Genomic DNA, 26,070 nt, shown 5'->3' with positions numbered 1-26,070 from the left:
CATGGAAGTCATTAATCACTAAAGTGTTGGCAAGGTGCAAATGCTGTGTGCCCCTGAATCAATACACAACAATGTGTGAATGGGAGTGACACAAATGTGCTTTACTTGAAGATGTCAAGGGTCCAAATGTGTTGCTGACTCGTATTTCCATGACGGACGACTTTTATTCCCCCCGTTTTTAAGAAGAAGAAGAAGGAGTCATTTTATAAATCCCCTCGGGGAGAAATTCGTCCTCTATTTGACCCATCCTGACTATGCAGGAGCAGTGGGCAGCCACACTGCGCGGCGCCCGGGGACCGACTCCAGTTCTGATGCCAGTACCTTGGTCAAGGGCAACGGCAGGAGTATAGTATACAGTATATACCAAGCATGCGTGTCTTTTTTATGGTGTGGGAGAAACCAGAATACCCAGAGGAAACCCATGCAAACGCGGGGAGAACATGCAAAACTCCACACAGGAAGGCCCCCCTGCTGGGGTTTGAACCCACAGCCTTCTTGCTGTGAAGAAACAGTGCTAACCACTTTGTTTGTTTGTTTGTTTGTTTGTTTGTTTGTTTGTTTGTTTTTGTCCTTTTTACTCTCATTCTACTCAGACTCATTCAGCCGTGATGCTCACCAGCATAATTAAAGGAAAACGCAGTGTTTTTATGGGTTTTTCACTCGTCTCTATCTAGTCTGTTAATATGGCAGGTGAGATGTGTCATTCCGTTGCACAAAGCTGATCAGTGTGAAACTCAGAGGCCCCCGTTGAAAGACAACCATGAGATTTATTTCTATTTTCATTTATATACCCATTTATCACCCAATCTATATTCATTGTGCACACATCCCCATGCACACACCCACTTTAAACATTCACCTTAGCATTCACAGCATAGAGTTTAGACACTTTAAACACATGTTATTTATTTTATCTATTTATTACAAAAAGATTTGCACAGCTCTAGAAATGTTGCATCATTTGCATTTTGTACTTTAGTTTGTATATTGTATATTTTGTATAGTGTTTGGTCTTTATTCTGTTTACTATTTTTTTTACTGTATGAAGCACAATCTCAGGAGGCTCATACAGAACCAAGCATTTCACTGTAATTGTAATGTACATGTACCTTATGTGTGACAAATAAAACAAAACTTGAAACTGTAGACATACATACATACATACATACATACATACATACATACATACATACATACATACATACATACATACATACATACATACATACATACATACATACATACATACATACATACATACACACACACATACATACATACATACATACATACATACATACATACATACATACATACATACATACATACATACATACATACATACATACATACATACATACATACATACATACATACATACATACATACATACATACATACACACACACACACACACACACACATACATACATACATACATACATACATACATACATACATACATACATACATACATACATACATACATACATACATACATACATACATACATACATACATACATACATACATACATACATACATACATACATACATACATACATACATACATACATACACACACACACACATACATACATACATACATACATACATACATACATACATACATACATACATACATACATACATACATACATACATACATACATACATACATACATACATACATACATACATACATACATACATACATACATACATATATACACACATACATACATACATACATACATACATACATACATACATACATACATACATACATACATACATACATACATACATACATACATACATACATACATACATACATACATACATACATACATACATACATACATACATACATACATACATACACACATACATACATACATACATACATACATACATACATACATACACACACACACACACACATACATACATACATACATACATACATACATACATACATACATACATACATACATACATACATACATACATACATACACACACACACACACACACACACATACATACATACATACATACATACATACATACATACATACATACATACATACATACATACATACATACACACACATACATACATACATACATACATACATACATACATACATACATACATACATACATACATACATACATACATACATACATACATACATACATACATACATACATACATGCATGCATGCATGCATACATACATACATAAATACATAAGATAAGATAAGATATTCCTTCATTGATCCCCTTGGGGAAATTCAGGCATCATAGCAGCATGGGGGGGGGGGGGGGGTGGGGGGGGGGGGGGGGTACAGGTAGTAAACAACACAGTGTACAGGTAGTAAAAACAACACAGGCAGTGTAAACAATTTGGTCAATATGGTCAATATAATTTACTATCTGACTAGCTGAAGAAATACATACACATACATACATACATACATACATACATACATACATACATACATACATACATACATACATACATACATACATACATACATACATACATACATACATACATACATACATACATACATACATACATACATACATACATACATACATACATACATACATACATACATACATATATACATACATACTATACATAAACTTTATTTAACAGATTGCAGAATGGGTACAATACAGTACGGCTCAATACACACAATTGTTAAGGGGATGCAGACCAGAGAAAGACGTTCGTCTTGTTTACATCAGGGTCCCCCATTTTCAATTCATAGTGACATTTATGACATACACAACATACATGACATTTATGGCATAGGGACATACATGACATGTACAGGTATTTAGTACTGTTACATTTGTGACATATACGATATGCAAATATACAGTACTGTTACCCATAGATCCTGACAGAGTATATACATATGATGGGGAGGAGACTGTACATTATGAGGGGGTGGGTGGGTGGGAGAGAAATATACATACGGTGGGGAGAGAATATACATGCGGTGGGGAAGAGACTGTCTATTAGGAGGGGGTGGGGGGGTTTGGACATTTACGGTGGCTAGTTTCGAATTGCAGCCTCCCGTAGGTGCTCTTTAAGAGCGGTTTTGAATGTGGGTAGGGATTCACATTCCTTTACAGCTGTGGGTAGGGCGTTCCACATTGATGTAGCATAATTGCGAAACGTGTTTAGTCCCTTGTTTGAGCCGAATCTGGGTTTAACATGATTTGTTGAGCTTCCTCTGGTGTTGTGGTCGTGGTATTCCCTGACCTTTGGGAAGTATTTTGACATGTACATGGGTACCTTGGTCGTGTAGTGTATCTTGTAGACCAGGCCCATTGCAAGTTGCTGTACTCTGTCGTCTACTCTAAGCCATAGGTTGTCAAAGTGGGCAGGGGTGAGGTCAGGTGGGTTCTAGGAGTAAGGTCAAGCAGTAGTCTGACCAGTTTGTTTTGTGATGTTTGTAATCTTGTTTTTAGCGCCTTTGAGGTGTTTTGGTACCATGAGGTGCAAGCATAGTCATAGTACCCTTGAATGAGTGCTCCTGCCAGAGTCTTCAGGGTATTCTTGTTTACCAGAGAGGAGATCCGGTACAAAAATCTAGTTCTCATAACTGTTGGATTAAGAGGAGAGGTGGGGTTTGGGGGCGGGTCAATACAGACAAAAAAGGCATTTCACCTTTATCTCTCAGTCGTCTGCCAAATGTGGAGGACCTGGGACGTGGTTGTTGTTCTGCAGCTGGCACTGACCTCTGACAGTCATCACTGATGGGCCTTTCAATTAAGAGGGCACTGCCTCAAATCACAACAACAAAGCCACGTAATGGGAAATGGCCTCTGGTTAATGTTGTATAGAGGCGTGATGAAGGAAATGACCCAAGAAGTGGAACAACACAAGTATTTTAATTTAACCAAGTACACTGGCGAGAGTGGTTTATTTGGGTGTTTGCAGTGTGCCAAAAGCAGTCTCGATGGGGAGAGTGATCGTATAGTACTGTATATGCATTGTTTGAAATCACTTCACGCGTTTGCCTACACCAGGTCGTATCTCTGAAATTCACTGTTTGCTTTCACAAAGACCTTGTAATAATAATAATAGGAGTCATGTTAGCGAGTCCCATTCAGAAAGTTTCCATACAGTGCTCCTCAAGGTTAATTGTTTCAGGAGAAAAGGGTAGTAAATTCAAAAATTATGTTTACAAGGCGGTGGTATTTTTTCTCCTGCCCACGCCGTCACCGGTCAGCGATTTTGATATGTTCTGTGTGGACTTCAGGTTTGTGTGGTTAGCCTCCGCGGCGGTCTTGGGGTGGGGAGGGGTCGGGGTGGCTGCCGGGGGCCGTGCAGCGGGTGATTGGAAAGTCTGAAATTGGCCCTTAGAGAGCACAACTGTCAGAGAGAAAAACCACAACACCGGGGACAAGGAATGGTACACGCCGTTCCCCCGCCGAGCGAATGAATACAGGATTTCCTCCTTTTACTCTCAGCCATTCCGCTTATTTCCAGGCAGCACAGTGTCGGCGCGCCGCTTTAACGATCTCCAGGTTTCCACGGGCCGTAATGGTGCTGAGAGTTATCCGCTCCGAAATGTGGTAACGTGGCTGTGTGTAGGGGGGGTGATTTGAACGGAGGAGGTGGGGGATCCCCCTCGTAATAAAAAATTTAATGCACTCCTTTTGTTGGATCGTATAACAGCGAAGGGAACCCATACGGCGACGTCCCGCCAGCTGGTGTCTGGCCCCCTGGTTAGATTTGAACAAACGGCCCACTGGGGTTGGCGGGAGGCGGTTCTGTGCAAACAGTTGGCCGTATAAACGAGTCCCTGCGGCGTCTGAGATGTCTGCGTGGGAGCGGGGCGGAGGACGTCCCTTTCGGTGGGACGGGTGGATACGGGATATGGGGAGACAGGGGAGAGGGGGGTATAGAGTGGCACTAAATACCAGGGGCCACTCTATCAACAAAAACGTTGATCTGCTTCTCTTTTTTTTCTTCAGATTTACTGCCGTCGATAATCTCATACTCAGACTCTTGTATTGATATCAAGAGTCTGATGGTATCTGGAAGCTGCGCCGGGGAGAGGAGGCGCTTCAATGTCATGACATTTGAAAACCCAGAGGGTTTGGACTGGTCATGTGTTCGCCGTGCAGGGACCTACTGGAAACAACAGACCACCACAGTAACTCTCTCTTTTTTTGTATCCACTTTTTTCTCCTCTTTTTTCAAATGTTCTCCCATCCCAATTTAGCCGTGCCAATTCTCCCCTCCCCTATCTTGAACGTTGCTCGCATGTGCCCCCCACTGGCCGGTTGTAGGGAGGATAGAAGCCCATCGCATGTCCCCTCCGATACATGTGTAGGCAGCCAGTCGCATCTTTTCACCTGCCAGCGCGGACTCTCATTTGGCAAGGAGTAACGTGTAGGAGGCTCACACTGCCCCCGCCATTTTCCTGTCTCTGCTGTGCAGGCGCCCCAACCGACCTGTAGGAGTCGCAGTTTACAACGTCCAGATTACCACCCATCGACTTCCCACCCGCTAACTCTGCCTATTGAGTTAGTATGGCGGCCGGCCCAAGCCGGAGGCAACGCCGACAGCCGGATTTCGATACCGGTGTCTCGTGCGTTGGTGACGAGGCAATGTCCGCTGCGCCGCCCAGCCGCACCCACGGTAACTCTCTTGATACGTGATACTAGTACATCCAATATAAAATACGTCTCTACTTTTACTTGAGTATAATTTTGAGTGGATGTCTGGGCAGCATAACTGGACCACATACCACTTTAACATAACCTTTAGAGGTCAATGGTTCAAGGCTTAAACGCTGCCAAACACTGGAATACACAAACATCATGTTCTTTTACTTTTGATACTTGACGCTAGTACATCCAATATCATATACTGCTCTACTTTTACTTGAGTAGAATTCTTTATGGATATCTGCGTATTTCTACTTTTGCTCGATATAAAGGAACTGTGTACTTTTTACACCACTGGATTTGAGTTCTTCACTTAATAATACAGTAGCAGCAATAGGGATAAGCCTGGATCCCAATATGAATTCTGGAAAGCACAGATAATGATATATGAATATATTACATATATATTCATATTATTATTTGGAAATAAAATTATATGTTATGTTAGGAGCTCCATTGACACAGCTCCGCCTGTTCGCCGTTCTCCGTCAAAAGAGGGTTTTGACTGGTCATGTGTTCGCCCACCAGGGACATACTGGAAACAACAAACCACCACAGTAACTCTCATGGACTTAAAGTGGTATGTGGTCCAGTTATGCTGCTCTGATTAAAGGTTATGTTAAAGTGGTATGTGGTCCAGTTATGCTGCTCTGATTAAAGGTTATGTTAAAGTGGTATGTGGTCCAGTTATGCTGCTCTGATTAAAGGTTATGTTAAAGTGGTATGTGGTCCAGTTATGCTGCTCTGATTAAAGGTTATGTTAAAGTGGTATGTGGTCCAGTTATGCTGCTCTGATTAAAGGTTATGTTAAAGTGGTATGTGGTCTGGTTATACTGCTCTGATTAGGTCCTGTTGAAGTTGGCAGGCTTAAAATGTGAAAGACGGGGGAGGACTTAGCCTCCCTTTCCTATAATCTTCATATATTTTGGTACATAATTCATATATTATATTTATACTTATATAAATGTGGCCACAGAAATATCCTCAGTTTACAATCAGAGACAAGTGTAACACAAGCTTCTGACCAGAAAGTGAGAAAGAGCTCTTGTCAGACTTACAATTAAATACACCCGTTTATAATGACAAATGAAAACAAAGATGACAAAATGAAAACCAAGATGGGTTTCGTATCTGACACAAGATTGATATGAAACAAAAGACAACAAAGAAAAGCACAAGATGAGATATTCTGAAAATATGACATATCTAATAAGACAAACTGTCCTGGGCCATGGTCGTTGTTTTAAGAACACTGTTAAGACTGTCGCCCTAGTGTCTGAGAAATGATTGTATTCATATATTATATTGTACAATATTTCCTTTGAAATGTAGTGGAGTAAAAGTACAAAGTTCTCTCAAATTAAAACACTCAAGAAAAGTGCAGAAATACTTAGTTACTTTCCACCACTGCTCAAATCCAGCACTGCTAAACAAACAATAGCCTACCACTTATTAACCGCTGTGAGGTGGAACCCTCTTGCTGACAATTTGAAGGTCACTTTGGATAAAAGCTTCAGTTTATGAATTTTCAGCACTTACATACATAAAATGCCTGCACATTGAAAACACAAACAGGCTTAGTGCTTCTGAATGAAATGATTCATCTATTTCTTCTTCATCTTCTTCTTTGTATTTCCGGCAGTCTAGACTCGTATCGCTGCCATCAGTGAAAGTATCTGAACACGTAATCTGAGAAACCTGGAAGCTCTCACTGTCAACTGTGTTTTGCAACAGAGCCTCTGGGGGCAGAGCTTGTGCCGCGGGAAGCCTAACGTTTACGGGGGAGGGGTCTTTTTAAAGCAGCCTGTAGATGATTATGAGCCAAGGAACCACTTTTAGTGCTATTTAGCACCCTATTTTGTTAAGAGTGTAGAACAGCAGGCCTTTGCACAAACCCCACCTTCCCTCCCCTGCTAAATCAGGTGTGTGTTAGCGGGTAGTTTCCTGTGTCTGATCGTTAAACTGACATGACCTCCCATTTCCTGTAATGTTGCAGTATAGGAATTAATTAGCTCAGTGTTTAACCCGTTCACTACCACACTACATAAGGTTAACCATTTCACTACCACACTACAGACGGTTAATTGTGGTATTGAAATGGTTAACCTTCTGTAAATAGTTAACCTTCTGTTCTATTTCGTGGTAGCTCCGCTCAGCGTCTCATGCACATATCTCACTCCAGTGCATGTGCACTGAATAAAAACTCACAAATGTACCTTTACATACCAACATCCATCTGGCCACACCCCCATCCGCCACCTATATAAGCAGGGGTGTGGCCACACACTCACCTCCTTTTTCACTTTCACCACAAGAAAGTGCCTGTATACCAATCACTTTGACGAGGTTTATTAGCTGAAGAAAGTTGAGTAAAGCGTTCACATTATTTCTTGCTTTTTTCTTTCTCTCATAAAATTCAAAAGAAAAAAGCTGTGTGGCTAACACTCGGTCGAAAGGGTTTTTTCTTCCTCGACCTGAAGACTTCTTCATATAAAGGTAGAGGTTAGTTGTGTGTTCTGTTGCTTAAAACGGTGATATTGAGCCACGACACTGTAGTGTTGGTCTGCGGAAGTGCTTGTGTGTGTAATGGTACCACAGTCTTTTAGACCGCTCTCTCTCTATCAAACTTCTGTGTTATTGTAACTTATACAACGGCATGCAAATTTCTCGATTCTGATTGGCTGAAACAGTCCATTTACACGTATGTATCCGTCACAATCCACGCTCCTGGTCCCAGGACCCGCCCACAACCGAATCACATCACTCCGCCGTGCAGATTTTTCGGAAAAACAAGATGGTGGACAATAATCTTTAACAAATGGATATGTTGATAGCGTCATAACGACTAAATATAAAGCGATTCTGTCAAGGGGAATGTGTTAGTATTTTAAACAATGTTGGATGATGTAATTGATGGGTCTTGACTCAATCTAGAACAAAAGAAAAATCGCGGATTGATTGATAGATTAATTGATTGATTTAAATTTCTTCCTTCCTACTTTCTACAGACTGCAGCGTTCTCTCTCACACACTGTCCGACGCTGGCGTACCCACAAACACACACACACACATACACACACACACACACACACACACACACACACACACACTGTGACACACACACACACACACACACACGCACACACACACACACACACTCCTGTCTGCAACAGCGGGGGAGTCAGACTGAGAGAGAAGCAGCGCTGTTTTAAGTGAGCATGGTCTATTGAATTGATTGATTGGTTGATTGCTAATTTTATTACTGTACCCCTGGTTTCCAACTGGTTAAGTTTAGGCTAAAAGAAATAAATAAAAAAATAGGGCGAAGAAAACGTTTTTTTCCTATAGGGCAAAGAAAACGTTTTAATTTGTTTTACCTACTTTATATTCTGCATCTGGTAATAAAATTTTCAATCAATCATTCCAATAATACACAGTTGGATGTGTTAGTTGGTTGGATGCACTTCAAGCTGCTTCCACATGAGGCAACTTCTCTCAATCATTCCAATAATACACAGTTGGATGTGTTAGTTTGGTTGGATGCACTTCAAGCTGCTTCCACATGGAGTTGTGGGAACTACTTTTTCTGGCGGATGGTTTTTTCAATAAATCTTCGATTAATGTGTGTTTATTGTATAGAAATAAGGTTGGATGAATCTGGCAGTTGTATAAAAGCTTTACACCACGTGCAGTCGTGATTTGTGACCAATAAACCATGCCTAGGGGGGTCTAACGACCCTCGGCTGCGCCTCGGGCCTAACAACCACCCCTAGGCATGGTTTATTGGTCACAAACCACTCCTGCGTGTGATGTAATGCTTAAATAAAACACGGGTGTCGTGTTCACATATAAACCTTGGCCTTGTTATATACCCTGTTCACAGACTTTGTCTGTGGCTAGCGTGCGTTGGGTTGGCTTATCCTTTGGATATATGCTGTTCGTTAGCATGCTGGCTACTTAAGGTATCATGGCTATTGTTGTTATCGTATTTGAGGGTTGGGTTTGTGAGGGGTTAACCGTATAAACCCCTCCTTTCCTCTTCTGATTGGTCGGGGGGTTTGACCCTCTTGTCATTCGGTCCGGCCAAGCTGATAGGTCAGCTCGGCACGGGGGGGGGAGGGTTTCTCTGACTCCGCACCTATCACGGGGAGTTGAGTCATGGGATTCCCCCCGTCATAGAATACGTCACTGGGCATGTTTCTATTGGACGATGACTTACGTGAGTTTTTTACAGGCCCATGTGTGGTTCTCTGTTGTTGTCAAGTTGTCGGGGCAGAGCGTAGGAACTTGGTGTTCTGCTACGCTCGATATATGTGTAACTTGAGTCTTTTGGTCACATGGCTCAATGTTACCTTGACTTTTCAATTTATGGCTCACGTGGGAAGTCTCTCTGAGGATTCCCGTCTCCCCCTTGTGGAGAGGTTGGCGGGGTGTAAAAATAAAAAGATTTTTTCTCTCAGCCGCGTCACATGGGATCCATGTCAGTCTGCGTTTTCTCTTTTTTTTTAAAAGGAAAAGAGGAAATGAAGCGCGCCGGCTTCTTGTCGTTCTCCCAGGCGGCTTGGAGGAACAATGTCTGGTGTCTTGTTAGACTATCCATTGATGTGTTTTGGGTCTCGACGTGTACATAGTGCTGGCCCTGGGTGTTTCTGATAGGAATCACGCATGAGGCTTCCGCGCCTTGGTTGCTCATCATTGAAACAGCGTTTTTATGGGGCAACTGGGATGGAGTTTGTCTCTTCCGAGCGCCAGTTTACTAGGTTTGTCTCAACGAATTCTCGTTCATATCTGGGGGATGTTAACGGAATAGATCAAAGCATAGGTAGAGGGGTCTCACGCCCTTGGGGTGGGCCACTGAGCGTGCTACGAATGGGACCGTCTGGGTGGCGCCCTCTACAATGTTTTGGATCGACAAGCGTACCTCCCCCCCTCCTAGTGTTGTGGATGTCGGCGTGATTAGGGCACGGGATTGGTTCTGGTCACGCCGGTCCAGGTCAGTTAACCCGTTGTCCGCCGGGGACGCAGATCTGCTGTTCTGGTACCCTGAGGGACTTGTGCTTTTTTCAGGGGGAAAAATGCCGGGTCGGCCCGGGTATCACAGGGTTAGGCGTTATGAAGATGTTCGTGGTTGTACTACGTTTACCCCTCACTGTTGCTTGGTCCATGTTGTGTTGTACCTTGCGCTGCGCTAAAGGGGCCTGGTCCTTCGATCTCCATTCTTTTCGCCCCTCTCTTCTCCCGCTTACGCATGGCTGAGAGGGGGCTGTTGAGGTGGTTCTTATGGAACTCCTCTGGCATCCCTGTGTACATCCCGGTCCGCCGGGCCCGGTCCGAAGTTGTTTTCGTCGACCCGTAGGCCTGGGATAACCCCTTTTTTGAAAACTGAAACAATTGTAGTGCGGTATAGCCAGTGTATACCCGCAGGTGTGTTTTGGAGTTTTTTCCTGAGGGGTTATAGGAACAACCACCTCATGGTGAACCAAGAGGGTGGTTGATTCCCTGGTGTGTTGGAGCAGAGTCAACTCCCGGGTTACCCGTTTGAGTGTGCCCCTGCACGTTCATGACGTCTGCCAATCGTGTCAGCCTTCTCTGCCTCGGCCCCTCTAGAGCATAGTTTTTTTTTGTGGAGGCTTTGACATGGTGCTCAACAATGCCAGCATACGCCCCTTCCGCTGGGGTGCTGTTTTCAGTTGACCCCTTTGGCGCCTATCTCGTCCGCAGTGCTCCAGGCTCGGGTCAAGTGCCTGCTGCCTGGATTGAGGGATCGGCCTCTTCTGGAGGTCGTCTCCCCGGTGCGCTGCCTGCTCCCGCTGTAGTGTAGCCTCTTGAGTGCTTCAAGTTACGGCCATGCTGACTGCCTGAGTATGCCAGGGTCAGTGAGCCAGGCGGCGTGCTATTGGGGGGAAGGGCCTGCTCTTGGATGGGCCCTGTCCGAATACGCTGGCGATGTGGGGGGCGGTGTCACTAGTGACCGCCTGGTGAGGTCTCGATGCTGTGGCGTCATTGGCCTCTCTGGGCCCCCTTTTTTCCGGGGGCATCTGGTCCCTTCTGGGTCTGGGTCCTCCTTCGCGCTCCGCTGCTACGGCCTTGCCACGGGGTTGAGTTTTGCTCTTGACCCCGTGATTTTGGGGGTGGTACCGAGGTTTGTTCCTTCCGTTCGTTCCCTGGTGGCATGCGGGTTGTGCGTGTGCGTAGTCGTGGGGTCCCACGGTCTGCTCACCCTGTGCGTTAAGTTGCTCGAGTTCCTCTTCGCACGGTCGGATCCGTCTCCCTCCCGTCCTCCAGTAGGGAGGGTTCCCTCCAATAGGGAGGGTCGGGGGGCTCGGGTCCTCCCCGGTTCTGATGGTTGTGGGGGGCCACAGTGGGGTACATTTGTCGGGCGTAAGCTCCTGTGGTGCATGAGACGCTGAGCGGAGCTACCACGAAATAGAACAGAAGGTTATGTATATAACCATGTTTTATGAGTGTAGTGACGCTCAGCGTCTGGACGCCACTGCGGCCCTTGATCTTGCCTTGTGGTGAAATATTGAGAAGGAGGTGAGTGTGTGGCCATACCCCTGCTTATATAGGTGGCAGATGGGGGTGTGGCCAGACGGATGTTGGTATGTAAAGGTACATTTGTGAGTTTTTATTCAGTGCACATGCACTGGAGTGAGATATGTGCATGAGACGCTGAGCGTCACTACACTCATAGAACATGGTTATATACATAACATTCTGTTAGTGTGGTATTGAAATGGTTAACCTTCTGTAGTGTAGTGAAAGCCTTAACCCTTTGTAGTGTGGTAGTGAAAGGGTTAAAGGTCCCCCAGTTTCATGTACGGTTGGAGTCATGACTTATACAGATTGTTATTTGTGCAGAACTTGAGTTGCATGTGTGATGTGACTAATGGGTCAAACCTCTCATGGTCCAATATGTGGCAACATGACACATTTAGTGCTTGAATGCCCACCATCCACTTCAATGTTAGCATTAATATCACCTAATCTATGTTTTAAATTATGTGTCTAATCTGCCCGTCGCTTATCAATGACTCATTTTCCAGTCAACATTGTAGCATTTTGAAAAGCCCTCGTTTTCAAGGGGGAAAAAAAGAATCTGTGATAAATGCCCTGTACTATAATATTCTCGAACGTTGTAATTTTTCGGCCTATTCATGAATCGTTTTCAAATAAACGCTAGATTATCGATAGTATATGTGTACGTATGCACGCTGGTGCCGCAAGCTGAAAATCGATTCTCTTAGTTCCTGATTGCTCGCACAGTCAAACAGCCATATCACATATAGGGGAAAAGCTTATATCTCCGTGAAAACAGGTCTGATTATCCTAAGACTGGTCAAATAGATTCCTTACCTGAGATCAGATGGTATCCAAATGGATTATTCCAATTCCTGATCGCCATTCCAAAAATCTATCCTTTTATTGATCCAACGCGTATACTGTAAAACACATATTACACGCTGTGCTGAGGGTCCACAATGAATCTGATCGGCTCCGGTTACATGCGTGAGAAGTAAAATGTGGATTCCGGAGTTTTTTTTTCTCATCCATTTTCATTGAGTCCAATCCAAAAGGGTGCATTACCATCTGGGAGACGATAGGGGGCGCTTTTTTCACATCTGAGCGCCTGGTGGAGCTGGTTTACCAACGGTAGACTCGGTTGATGAAATATGAATTCGGATCGCTAATAAAAAAAATGCACAAGAATTCTCGTGATGGGCATTCAGGGGGCGGGCTGATAACCCGAGATATCTTGTGATGGGCATTCAAAGTGTTAAAGAATATAAGCTGCCAATTTGGAATTCCTCATAAATATCAATGGGTGCTTGTTGTCAATTTGCACATTCGTAGATTCTTGCATCTCAATGACGGTAAAGGTGTAGAGATGCTGCTAAGACATTTTCATAAATGTTAAGGGTTTAAAAAAACATCTGGAGGGGGTCTTTAAACACTTAAAGATCACAAGAACAGAGAGACTAAGGCTCAGCTTCTTCCCTCAGGCCATCAGAACAATGAACACTGATCTCTCCACACACAAGCACACATGAACACACACATACACACACACAACATGCTGCATTCGCACACACACAAACGCACCACATGTCACTTTGAACACACAATAAAAGGACAGTTTAAAGGAAGGAAAAGGACACTTTAAGACCATGTCTATTCTAGTTATCTTTTTATTATTATTACTATTACTATTGTTTTATTGCACAATCAAAGCGGGCATGGCCAACCGCATTTCACTGTATGCCCTGGTATGTATGTGATGAATAAAACTCTTGAATCTTGAATCTTGAATCTGGTGGATTTGTGACATCACAAACAGATAAACATTTGGATGGAGTCGGTGCTTTTTTTTTCACTAGAGATTTTTCTATTAAAAGGACTATTTTGACGTCTCACTATTTCCACTATTTCACTGTTCACTGTTCATTCTTTTTGCACATTACTGCTCAATTGCAAAGCCCTGGTAAATATTCCATCCCACTATATTGTTATTTTTATTCTAATTAGTGTATATACTTGATACAATTGTGTACAATTGTACAGCTGTGGCCTATTTAATTTGATTTAATAATGATATTCTATTCTATTGTGCTTCTATTTTAATGTCGTTTATATTCCATTTTATCTACGTTCTATTTTATTCTACCGTAATTGTCTGTCTGTTAATGGCGCACCAAACGACCAAACCAAATTCCTTGCATGTGTTACCTACTTTGCAATAAAGACCTTTCTGATTCTGATTCTGATAGATGGTATATTTTCAGATTAACATTATTGCATTACACTACTACAAGCCATTCGAATCTGTGTTATGCCCCTGTAAGGGGAGATATAAAAGAAACAAGCGGACAAGGCTTCAAGTCCAAATTGTTATGTCAAGCTCAATATATATAATCATCACATAGTGGTTATAATAATTACCTACTGTTTTTTTACGAGGGTGAATTACGTGTGCCTAGTGACTTTCAAACAACGGTATTTTTCACCCCTTTTCAACATCAATGGCAGTGTGAATGGCTTTTAGTAAGGTAAGGTTTTGCATTTTTGCATTTCGTTTGCATTTTGTACTAGTTTTGTTTATTTTAATTTGTTTTACTGTATGAAGCACAATTTCAGGAGGGTCATACAGAACCAAGCATTTCACTGTAATGTACAGTACATGTACCTTATGTGACAAATAAAACAAAACTTGAACTTGAACTTGACCATGGTATGCCGAGATCAGCTAAAACACACATTACTGTAGCTAAAGACCAATCCCTGGTAATGGTGAGAAGTCAAGATTAGACTGATATGGTCCTTTAACAGAACCTTTCATCAGAGCAGCATAACTGGACCACATATCACTTTAACAGAACCTTTCATCAGAGCAGCATAACTGGACCACATTATCACTTTAACATCACCTTTCATCAGAGCAGCATAACTGGACCACATAAGCCTTTAACATCACCTTTAATCAGAGCAGCATAACTGGACCACATATCACTTTAACGTCACCTTTAATCAGAGCAGCATAACTGGACCACATATCACTTTAACATCACCTTTCATCAGAGCAGCATAACTGGACCACATATCACTTTAACATCACCTTTCATCAGAGCAGCATAACTGGACCACATATCACTTTAACGTTAGGTTATGACTATAACCAAGTTCTGTTAGTTAGGGGCGATGCTTGGCTTCGCCTTCTGCACTATCTCGCGTACGTGCACGCGTACTGAATAAACCACAAATGTACCTCTAATACCAGTATTAGTCTGACCACACCCCTCATCAGCTTACCTTCATAAGCAGGTGTGTGGTCACCTGCTCTCCTCCTTCCCAAGCTTTCACCACAAGGTGAGGTCAAGGGCTGCAGCGGCCGTCCGAAGCCAAGCATCGCCCCTAACTAACAGAACTTGGTTATAGTCATAACCTAACGTTCTGTATCGTTAGTGGCTTAGCTTGGCTTCGCCTTCTGCACAAGGGAGGCCAAGCGGAGCCACTTGGCTGACAAATACACCCCGCTGACAGCCCCCCAAAACCATCAGAACAGGGAGGGCCGAGCCCCCCCGACCCCCCCTAATGGAGGGTAGCCCCCCTATTAGGGACGTCACGGGAGGGCGACGGACCCGACCGTGCGAAGAGGCACTCAAGCAACTCAACGCACAGGGTGAGCAGACCGTGGCTTGACCCACGACTACACACACGCACAACCCGCATGCCACCCGGGAACGAACGGAGGAACAACCTCGTTACTGCCCCCAGAATCACGGGGTCAAGGGCAAACCCAACCCCGTGGCAAGGCCGTAGCAGCGGAGCACGAAGGAAGACCCAGACCCACCAAAAGGACTGGACTCCCTGGAATGGGGGCCCGGAGAAGTCCATGATGCCAGCATCAAGACCCCACCAGGTGGGCACGTAGTGCCCCGCCCCCCACATCGCCAGCGTATTCGGACAAAGGCCCCTCAGTTACTGCACCTGGTATTCCCAGGCGGAACCAACCAGGCCAGTAAGCCGAGCGGGCCCCGTCCCCCCAATAGTACACCGCCTGGCACACTGACCCTGCAGAATAGGCAGTCAGCATGGCCGTAAGCACACAAAAAAGGTTAACCAACGGAAGCAGGCAGCGTACCGGGGAAAAACCAGGCAACAGGCTGTTAACCCTAGCCTGGAGACTGCGGACGAGACAGGCGCCAGAGGGGACAGCTGAACACAGCCGCCCCGGCGGAAGGAGCGTAAGCTGGCGGTGTTGCATGACCAAGCCTCCATTTAACAACCCCCACCCAGAGGGGTCGAGGCAGAGAAGGCTGACACGATTGGCAGACGTCATGAACGTGCAGGGGCACCCTCAACCGGTGAACCCGGGAGTTGACACTGCTCCAACACACCAGGGAACCAACCACCTCGGTGTTACCCAATGCGGTGGTTGTTCCTATAACCCCTCAAGAAAAAACTCCAAAACACACCTGCGGGTATACACCGGCTATACCGCAGTACAAGTGTTTCAGTTTCCAAAAAGGGTTAACCCAGGCCTACGGGTCGCAAACATCACTTCGGACCGGGCCTGGCGGTACGGGAAGCACAGGGTCACCAGAGGAGGTCAAAAAACCACCCCCACAGGCCCCTCTTCGCCATGCGTGAGAGAGGAGCGAAAAACAATGGAGAACCAGCCCCTAAGCACACCGTACCTGGTATTCCCCGGCGGTCTCCCAACCAAGTACTAACCAGGACCAACCTGTGTAGCGGCCGAGATCCGACGAGATCGAGCGCGTACAGAATGGCATGGCTGTAAGCCATGACGACAGTGCTGAGTAAAAACATACCCAACCAGGGTCTCCATAGCGCTTAACCCTGTGACACCCAGACCGACCTGGCATTTTTCCCCCTGAAAAAAGCCCAAGTCCCTCAGGGTACCAGAACAGCAGATCTGCATCCCCGGCGGACAACGGGTTCAACTGATCTGGACCAGCGTGACCAGAACCAGTCCCGTGCCCTAACCACGCCGACATGCCCCAGGAAAAGGGCAGATATGCGTGTTGATCTTAACATGAAAAGAAGGCGCCACCCAGACGTCGGGACGAACCGCGCCTGGTGGCCCACCCCAAGGGCGTGAGACCCCACTACATATGTTCAGATCCATCCCGTCATCATCCCCCAGACATGAACGAGGATCCGTCGACAACCCACCCAGGTCATGGGATGTGGTCGCCGGAAGAGGAAAAACCCCCATCTCAGTTGCTTTATAAAAACGCTGTTTCAACCACAAGCAACTAAGGCGTGCCAGTCAATCGCCTGTTTACAGCGAGCTAGCACTATACGTGCGTCGGGACACACCCCCATCAATGAACAGGCTATTTAGACCTGCCATTGAATCCCCAAGGCGCCCAGGGGAACGACAAGAGGGGTGTGACACTCCCTAACTCCAACACTTCTGGAATTGAAAGAAGGAAGCATCAACAGTATGTATCCCACTCTACACAGCCGGGGTAAAAAATGTTCACATTTTTACATCCCACCACCCTCCCATAGGAAAGAGACGGGGATCCCCAGAGAGACTTCCCACGCGAGCTGTACAGATTGAAAAGAATATATTGCACCTTGAGCCATGTAAAAAACTGGTTTTAGGGCCTCCGGGGAAGAGGCACCGAACCCATACACACTCAATAAACGAATTGAATCGAATATACATACAATAGAAAAGGACCCTTCTAGAGGGTCCACTCACTTTGACAATCTGAGGAGGAAGGCTCTGTACTCTGATGGAGGCTTCCTCACATGGATCACATGGAAGAAGGAGTCCGAACTCACAGAAGGCCTGAGTAGGCGCTTGGTGAGGAGGAGCCCTGACCACCCCCCCTGAAAACAGATCCATCACATGGACCTGAACAGCACACGGAAGTCCTACCAACAGAGACGCGCACGGTGACGTACTCTATGGCGGGGGAATTCCTGCGGTGCACACGCCCAATATACCAGGCCGTGGGACCAGGAACTCCCTCCCCCCCCCCCCCCCCCCCCCCCCCCGTAACGTGCCGAACCGCCACGTGACGGGAACCTTGAAGGACAGGGGGTGTACCCCTGACCGACAGAACAACGGGGAGAGGAAAGGTTACCAGTTCACCCCTTTACGACCCCACACCCATGATACGACGTAACGACAAAAAGAGAATATGACACAGTCATAGTCAACCCTATGAAGCGTTTCACAGCTCCACACAGCGCACGAGCTAACCTGCTATCTGATTTTTACTAAGGAAAAACACAGAATAGAGAGGGCTCTAAGAACCCCGGTCCAACATACACATGTGCTTCTGTGGTCAGTACAACCCAGTTGCAGGTCACATGACACACACAACCCATCATCATCACAATGAGAGAATACATCATTCTTGATTAGTATCGACCACAGGCCTTGCTAAGCACACATGACAGCAACCAAACCAATTTCCCTTTAGGAAATAAGTTTCTCCAGCAGATTTAGCACAACCTCAGCAATCAAGCTGAGAGTTACATCGTATCCCTACCACACAAAAGACACAATTAATGCACAACATGTCTGATAGGAGGTGATAAAGTCCCCAGGGAACCGGGGGGGGAAAAACACAATCCTCCTATTTTACCCTCAATACGGCCAGTTAAAACAGGAAAACCTGTTAATGTGTGAACTCACTGTCCATTGTCATTACAGTCTGAGAAAGAACATTCTTTTACTCACTCGTCACCAAGCATAGCTTCATAGGTTAGTTGCCTTAGTAGTGAGTACACGGTACACATAAACACCATGATGTTTCTCACACAACAACCAGATCAATACATCACGACCTGCACAGAGAAGCTACTGCCAGTGACAAAAACAGCTCACACACAACCCGCAACGTATCTCAAATGCATTGCAACAACACACGTTTTGGGAAAAAACACCGTCATTCACAATACATTTAGCAAGGTAAAACCAGAAGACGTGTTATGAGGGTCTGGCCAACCCCGTACCTGCCCGGAACGCAGATCAGCGAAGTGCAGTCATAAGCCACCGTAGAACACAGCCCTCTTTGTTGACGCAATCCCCGTCTAGGCTCAGGCAGGGTTGACGAACATCCCCTGTCAAAGATGACGTCGTGGTCAAGAGTGTAAAACATGTTAAAAATCAAAGCACGTTCAACAGAATAGCATCAAGCTAACGGCTGCTCCAACCGTTCTGGTGCTATCGCTTCCGCTCGCGAGACGCCGATCTACGACGCACGCGATCAGGAGCGAGCTCCCGGCGGCGCGCGAGAAGCCTAAGCTACCCCGCGCCAGGCCACCGACCGGCTAACCGTAAGCTATGAACATGTAAACAATGACATAACACTCACCCAGACAGGCCGCCGTTCTGAACCCTCCTCACTTTTTAAGAGAAAAGAGAAAACAAGACGTCAACACCGCTTCACAACGGTGACATTAACACGTCCGGCGGAATCAGCACAGTACCAACTGGCCTGTATAGCTGACTTTGAACATGAATCTGCCGCTATCGCACATTACATGCACATATCCCCTCGTGAAGGAATACTCTCATTTGGATATGAAAGATGGGGTCTTAACACGGTGACAGAGAGAATCCACTCGTCCAGAACACACAGGGATCACCAGTGTCAATGGTCGCGGCCCACTAGTTAAAACTATAATGGTCGCCAGACCAAGGCCTTCTGTCGCCTAGACGGCTAAACAAAGGACCCTAGCCTGGGGCCGGTTTCCATAAACTTTGTCTAGTAGCCCCCATAGCACTAACAGACAAGTGGAGCCCGCCAGCAAACACTACTCACCCAACCTGGAACGCACCGCTCCTCACAACAGCGGCATGTCCGACAGTTCAGCTGTGGCCTGACAGGTTTCACCCCAACAAACACAGCAAGGAACTGCAGTTGAGAAGCATGCAGCGGCGTGCTCCCAATACGAAAACCGGTGGAGGGTTTGTAGAATGATCATCATCTTCTAGACACTCCAGTACGAAGACAATATCGCCGTATTTTCTCGAAAATAGTGAGAGAGAAAATAAAGATATGATGTCAACGTATCCTTGTTTCCCAAGCTGTTCCTAATCCAATTTCTTCCATCATGGTGTCAAGTGTGGGGATCTACCGAGGCACCTCTTCCTTGTGGTGAAAGCGAGAAGGAGGAGAGCAGGTGACCACACACCTGCTTATGAAGGTAAGCTGATGAGGGGTGTGGTCAGACTAATACTGGTATTAGAGGTACATTTGTGGTTTATTCAGTACGCGTGCACGTACGCGAGATAGTGCAGAAGGCGAAGCCAAGCTAAGCCACTAACGATACAGAACATCACCTTTCATCAGAGCAGCATAACTGGACCACATATCACTTTAACAGAACCTTTCATCAGAGCAGCATAACTGGACCACATGCCACTTTAACATCACCTTTCATCAGAGCAGCATAACTGGACCACATATCACTTTAACATCACCTTTCATCAGAGCAGCATAACTGGACCACATACCACTTTAACATCACCTTTCATCAGAGCAGCATAACTGGACCACATATCACTTTAACATAACCTTTAATCAGAGCAGCATAACTGGACCACATATCACTTTAACATAACCTTTAATCAGAGCAGCATAACTGGACCACATATCACTTTAACATAACCTTTAGTCAGAGCAGCATAACTGGACCACATATCACTTTAACATCACCTTTCATCAGAGCAGCATAACTGGACCACATACAATTTTTTATTATAATTTTCTATTATCCTTTTCCCCCCTCCTTTTTCTGATTTTTCTCCCATCCCACTGTTAGTCGTTATGCCAATTCCCAACCCCCTTCCTGGTTGTTGTGCACTCCCCCCTACTGTTGGTCCGGGAGGCGTGAATATTAAAGGCAACCAACTTGTGTTCAGCTTTTCGTTCAGCGTTTCTCTGATTGGCCACACGGCCAATCAATCGATCCACTAGCACACGCCCTCGCGCAAAGAGAGACGCGGCAAAAGCGCTGGTCGAACCAGCGGTGTTCTGTTGTGTGACTGTACTCTACAGCGGTGTTCTGTTGTGTGACTGTACTAAACACTTCCACCACATGACCGACATTTGACATACAGTACACCTCCTATCTATGTTGGGATTATGTTTGGTCATGATGTAACTGGTCTAAGGTCACCCTCTGTGTCGTCGTCGTGCATTGGAAGTGAAGACTCAGTCGTGGCCATTTCAGTATTTAATTCTGTTGGCAATACAGATAACACCATTATCGTTTGTCCACAGGATGGCGCCAAAACAGCTAGCAGGCCCTTTCAGCATTCCAGATAGTCTCAATGGCATTTTTAATCAAACATTGAAATAACACATTTATAATGAAACAAAGATAATACAAAATAAACAATAGGATCCCTTAAATTACCTGTTGGTAATACAGATAACACCATTATCGTTTGTCCACAGGATGGCGCCAAAACAGCTAGCAGGCTGCAATGGGGAAATATGCCATCACGTCAGGTTGAGGCCTACATGTGACTCTCAGACCATAACTACCAGTTCAATCACATGTGTCATACAAAAGAGTTCGCCACACCAGCTAAACCACATTACAAAAAGTGCAGAATTGTTCACATTAACACAGTTACCACTATATACAACTTCGGTTCATTGCCCGACAACTTATTTACAATAGTGCGTTCTTTTAGACCTGATATATTTACAGACAGTGAAAGCACGTCTTACCCCTTTCAGCATTCCAGATAGTCTGGCGCGAAAGGGGAAGTGCAAGGGGAAATACGTCACTTCGGCAGGAAGTGACGACGGCTTCAAAATAAAAGACTATTAGAGTAAAAATAATAATAAACAATTAAAATAAAACGTTAGGGAGGGATCTTTGTGGAATACAACATTAGTATATTTTATATACCTGCTACATACTCCCCCCCTGAATTCCGCTAAAATCCCAAACCTACAGGACACACTAACAGGGACCTCCAACACTACGTCAGAACCGGCACGGGTTTACCTGAAGATACACATCTCCAATATCAACTATAAGTCACCTGTCACACAGGTTCAGAGAAAACAAAAAGATGATCGGTCCTATGTTTCTCCTAGAATCACTCGGTGCCTTGTACACCAAACCACCCGGCCTACTCGAATCCCATACCTCATCCGTGAGCACATGTGGTAAATACGCCACCTACAGTGTCACAGTGCAAGACAAAAAAATAATTAAAAATCAATGAAACAAAAAAAACTGAAAGAGATAGCACAGAAAGCCTAGGACAGAGTTAGAAGAGACTGGGAACTCCTACCAACCGAACGGCCTCTGAACCATCGTCTCTATCAAACGGTTGACTCTTCTAACCACCCTGCCAGCCCGTGTCCTGACTACACCCTCTGTGCCCCTCAGTGTAGGTGCACGGCAGTCTCGGTCCCGCTCTACAATGGCCGGAATGACTACCGGAACAACGGTCGGGGCCCTTGGCACTGTGTCTGATGTGTCAACTGTAGACACTGGTCTGGAGGACTGGGCACTACTTGCATCAACCACCGACACTGTCTCTATATCAGACTGATCTTCGTCCACATCAGCTATGTCACAGGAGCCATGACTGGTAGCCTCTTCAGCCCCACTCAACACCCATGCCTCCGTCCTATCCTCTGAACCCCTCTCTCCCTCCAGAGAGTTGACGAGACCCATTTGAGACCCGCCCTCTGATCCTCTCTCTCCCTCCAGAGAGTTGATGAGGCCCATCTGAGACCCATCCTCTGATCCTCCAAGACTGTCTCCAGTCCCCGGCGCATTCCCATCAGCAGTCTCTATGGGTAGGAAGCTGATATCCAAAATCAGGTTGCGATGCACCACTCTCGTCCTCCCCTTGTCATCTTCCAACTTGTAGACATGAGTCTGTGGGTTGCTGTCCATAACAGTATAGACTGTTGGTTCCCACCTGTCCGCGAGTTTCTTCTTCCCCCTCTCACCTTTGTTTGCGAGGAGCACCCTGTCTCCCACGTTCAAGCAGATCCCCTTGACTTTACGGTTATAACCCCTGGCTTGCTTGTCTTGCTCCTTGACAGCATGTCTCCGAGCAACGTCTGCTGCTTCATGGAGGTGGGACATAAGCGTTGTCGCGTAACTGCTGTAGTCAACAACCACTGGGTCATGCAAAACCTGTCCGAACATCACATCAACAGGGAGCCTCGGAACCCGCCCGAACATTAGGTGGAAAGGTGCATACCCAGTCGTCTCATGCACCGTCGCATTGTATGCAAATGTCAGAGTCTGTATTTGCTGAGGCCACCTGGCCTTCTCCCTCAGCGGCAGCGAGCGGATCATGCCTCCCAGGGTTCTGTTAAACCTCTCGGTCCCTCCGTTCCCCATGGGATGGTAGGCGGTAGTGTGTGACTTGGAGACTCCCGACAGTCTAAGCAGTTCCGCAATGAGCTCGCTCTCGAAGTTGGCTCCTTGATCCGTATGTATGCGCTTCGCAAATCCATACACACAGAACACGTGATCCCACAACTTCCTCGCGACTTGCTTCGCTTGTTGATTCGAGCAGGGAAAGGCATGTGCCAACTTCGTGAAATGATCCGTCAGGACAAGGACATCTACTGAACGCTGATTGTTATCCTCTGCACTCCAGAAGTCCAAACACACTAGTTCCATGGGAGCGGAGGTCCTTATACTCTCTAGTGGAGCCCTGGCAGCTGGATCTGGTGTCTTGGCCAAAATGCACCTCTGGCAGCACTTCACATAGTCCTTGACTTGGCGCTCCATCCTCGGCCAAAAGAAGCGTTGTCTTGTCAGGTAGATCGTCCTCGCCTGCCCTTGATGTCCGGCCAGGTCATGCACGCCCCGCAAGGCCTTGTCCACTAGACTCCGGGGTAAGACGAACTGAAGCCTCCTCTGCTTGCTCAATGGATCTTTGGTGACTCTATAGAGCACTCCGTCAGTGACCTTCAGTCTCTCCCATTGTCTGATCAGCACCAGAGCACTCGCGCCCAGACCGTCTCTCTCTCGCCTCGATGGCCTCCTCTGTCGAGTCAGAAAAGACGTGACCTTTGAGATGTCAGGGTCACTCTCTTGGCTCCTCTGAAGCTCTGTCAGGGAAAAGGCAGGCAGCGAATCCTGTCCCGGCGGAGCAAGATGTTGAACGGACTGGACCAACTCCGTCGCCCTGGACTCTGCAGCTACATTCCAATGGTCATGAGAATCAAGGACCGCCTTCACAGCGCTGTTACACAGGGGCGGCGAACACTGGGACTGCATCACCGCAATGCTCTCTGACCTCTCCGCCCGTTGACACTGGACCCTCAAACGGAAGGCATCTTGAACTCCGTTCACTCCAACCTCACCCGCTTCGGCGAGCAGATTGCCGTAGGACTCAGTGACCAGCCGGCGCCCAACCGTCTTGGCAAACGGATCCCGACTGAGAGCATCAGCCACCACATTCTTGACTCCTGCGATGTGCTTCAGGCTGAACGTGTAAGGAGCGAGCTTCGCGACCCACCGTTGTTCACAAGCGTCGAGCTTAGGCTTTGTCATTATATAGGTGAGTGGATTATTGTCCGTCCATACAGTGAAGGAGTTGCCCTTCAGCCAATGGCTGAACTTGTCACATACACTCCACTTCAGTGCCAAAAACTCGAGTCGATGGGCTGGGTAATTCTTCTGAGAACTGCTCAGGGTCTTGCTTGCGAAAGCTATGGGGCGCGCTTTACTTTCACCAGCTGGTACTTGTGACAACACCGCCCCGAGCCCGTCCAATGAAGCATCGGTCGACAGAATCAAGGGGCGTGAGAAATCAGGATGCGCCAGAACCACGCAGTCCAGCAGACTCTCTCGTAGACTGACGAAGGCGACGTCACACTCTGAAGTCCAGTCATCAGGTCCCAGTCTCCTGAACGTTCCTGCCTTCACCTTCACCTTCGTCCTTCCTTTCCTCTTCTGTCCCCCAGTCAGGGCGAACGGCGGTTTGGCGATGGAAGAGCAATTAGGGATGAAGTGTTGATAGAAGAAGACCATTCCCAGATAGGACTTTATCCTCCGTACTGAGGGCGTGCACCCGTCCTCTTCCATCAGATCTGTGCTAGACATGCTGGATATGACCTCCACATTCGCAGGATCCACAGCCACTCCGTTACCATCTATGATATGGCCCAGAAACTTGACAGACGACCTCATCAGATGAAATTTTTTCGGGCTCAACTTGAGGTTGTGGTCTCGCAGTCGCTGGAAGACGACCTCCAGTCTCTGTAACGCCTCCTCTTCCGTTGATCCGAAGACCAGTAGGTCGTCCAGATAGCATAACAGGCTGCTAAAGTTCATGTCCCCGAATATACTCAGCATCATGCGCATAAATGAGGCAGGACTATTGCACAATCCCTGCGGCATTCTATTATACTCATGCAGGCCTATCGGTGTAGTGAACGCAGTGTATCTCTTATCCTCTTCAGCCATGGGAACGTTGTAGAAGCCGGACGTCAAGTCCATCGTGCTGAAGAAGGTGTTCCCCCCCAAGGCGGCCAGACAGTCCGACTGATGTGGAAGAGGATGGGCGTCTTTCAGTGTTCTTGCATTCAACCATCGGAAATCGGTGCAGATCCTCAGATTACCGTCCTTTTTCCATACCATCACCAGCGGTGAAGCATAATCACTCACTGATTTTCGGATTATCCCTTGCTGCTCCATGTCTGTCAAGACCTGTCGTAGTTTCTGGTAGTGAGCAGGGGGTACTCTCCGGTAAGGAAGGCGGAATGGACGATCATCGGTCAGTCGAATGCGGTGGACGAAGCCCTTTGCCTCACCACAGTCCATCTCATGCTTGGAGAAGATGTCGGTGTAAGACTCGAGCAGCTGGACCAACTTCTC

General features: G+C 46.3%; 1 protein-coding gene across 1 annotated transcript in view; it reads left to right on the top strand.

The window, feature by feature from the left end:
• The window catches only part of baiap2l1a (BAR/IMD domain containing adaptor protein 2 like 1a), a 121,222-nt gene that overhangs the window by 39,489 nt on the left and 55,663 nt on the right, over nt 1-26,070 (top strand). The window lies entirely within an intron of this gene.

The sequence above is a fragment of the Notolepis coatsorum genome (genome assembly GCF_963971535.1).
Source record: "Notolepis coatsorum genome assembly, chromosome: 10".
NCBI lineage: Eukaryota > Metazoa > Chordata > Actinopteri > Aulopiformes > Paralepididae > Notolepis > Notolepis coatsorum.
The sequence above is the reverse complement of the archived record's forward strand: the minus strand, read 5'-3'. Positions and strand labels throughout refer to the sequence as shown.